Genomic DNA, 2,296 nt, shown 5'->3' with positions numbered 1-2,296 from the left:
TAGAGAATTTCATATTTTTTGCATAAATCCAAGACCTCATTTAGTATGATATGTTATGTTTGTATGGTATGTATTAATTTTTGGATCACTTAAAACGTATATGTTATGAATCCAATTTGTTGTGGCTGATGTTAGCTAGGTGGCTAATGCTAACTTTAGCTAACACTAGAGGTTAGGGTTAAGGTTAGGAGTTAGTTAAAGGGGAAGGGTTAGCAAAACTATTAGAAGGGATAGTTAATAAACTAAGGAGTTACAAAATAGCTAAAAAAAATTGTAAGTAGTTGCAAAGTTGCAAATAACTAAAACGCTAAAGTTGTTTGTGATGAGATAAACACAGGCTTTGGGTTGCTAGATGTTCACATTATACACCCAAGAACCACCCTCCTTTTGTTCTTGCTTAAGTATCCTTCTATCTTATGTAACATACCAAACATGACATATCATACTAATTTGAGGGTCCCGGATTTATGTTTACCATGTTACGTCTATGAGACCAGTTGAACCCACAACACCTCCAGGCTGTGTAGGGGCTATATTTACCAAGAAGGAAAGTGATGGAGTGCTGCATCAGATGACCTGGCCTCCACAATCCCCCGACCTCAACCAAATTGAGATGGTTTGGGATGAGTCAGACCGCAGAGTGAAGAAAAGCAGCCAACAATTGCTCAGCATATGTGGGAACTCCTTCAAGACTGTTGGAAAAACATTCCAGGTGACGCTGGTTGAGAGAATGCCAAGAGTGTGCAAAGCTCTCATCAAGGCAAAGGGTGGCTATTTGAAGAATCTCAAATCTAAAATATATTTTGTTAAAACTTTTTTGGTTACTACATGATTCCATATGTGCTATTTCATAGTTTTGATGTCTTTACTATTATTCTACAATGTAGAAAATAGTAAAAATAAAGAAAAACCCTTGAATGAATAGGTGTTCTAAACTTTTGACTGGTAGTGTGTATGTCCAACGAAATGCTTACGTGCAGGTTCCTTCTGGACAATGCAACAATAATATAATAAACTCAGTAGAATAGAATGACATGTTAGCAGAAGTATAATGCACAATATATAGTCCAATATTCACATGTGTTTGGGGGAAGCAGGGATTGGGGGTTTATTATGTTAAATAATAAGTATTGTGATGTGTGGAAAGAAATCAGGTCAGAAAAAAAAACTGTTTGACCATTTAAAATAATGTTTATACAAACCATGAAATGATTTTATACTATAGCTAGGTTTCCATCAGTGGAGGCTCAGAAGAGGAAGGGGAGGACCATCCTCAGTGAATTTCAGAAAATAAAAGTTGTAAAACATTTAAAATGTTATGCTTTTTAGATAAACTATAATAAATATATTCACGTCACCAAATAATTGATTAAAACACTGTTTTGCAATGAAGGTCTAGAGTAGCCTCAACAGCACTCTGTAGGGTAGCATCATTGTGTAGCCAGAGGACAGCTAGCTTCCTTCCTCCTCTGTACATTTAATTCAATACAAAACCTAGGAGGCTCATGGTTCTCAACCCCTTCCATAGACTTACACGTAATTATGACAATTCCAGAGGTCGTCCTCCAACCTATCAGAGCTTCTGCAGCATGAACTAACATTTTGTCCACCCAATCAAAGGATCAGATAATGAATTTAATACGAAAGCATATGCTACAGCTACGAGCACTGCAGTGCATAACATATGGTGAGCAGTTGACTCAAAGAGAGAGACAGACAATAGTGAACAGTTTTGAATAAATGAATTTCTTCCAAAATGAAGGAGAAGCAAGATAGAAAATTACGAAATCTATCAGGTATGGAGGTACGACCAGATGCAGACCACGTCGATAAACAATCGTTTAATATTCCAACAGGGGGCAGGCAAGGCAGGTAGGGGTCAGTAAACCAGAGGTGGGGCAACGATACCGTGCGGCAGGCAGAGTGGTCAGGCAGGTGGGCTCGGAGTCAGGACAGGCAAGGGTCTAAACCAGGAGGGCGAGAAAGAGAGACTGGAAACAGCAGGAGCTGAGACAAAACGCTGGTTGACTTGAACAAACAAGACGAACTGGCAAAGACAGAGAACTCAGGTATAAATACACAGGGATAATGGGAAGATGGGCGACACCTGGAGGAAGGTGGAGACAATCACAAAGACAGGTGAAACAGATCAGGTGTGACATTTCTCCCACTTTCAGTTTTATTTACTTAGCTAGCAAATCACAATAGAGGGATGCTATGTTAGCTAGCTGGCTATGACTATCCAAAACAACACTGGAACTCTTCAAGTCAAGGTAAGCTTTTTGGTTTAACAATT

Source organism: Salvelinus sp. IW2-2015, unplaced genomic scaffold (assembly GCF_002910315.2).
Source record: "Salvelinus sp. IW2-2015 unplaced genomic scaffold, ASM291031v2 Un_scaffold9233, whole genome shotgun sequence".
In the NCBI taxonomy this organism is placed as follows: domain Eukaryota; kingdom Metazoa; phylum Chordata; class Actinopteri; order Salmoniformes; family Salmonidae; genus Salvelinus; species Salvelinus sp. IW2-2015.
This window is presented reverse-complemented; position numbering follows the sequence as displayed.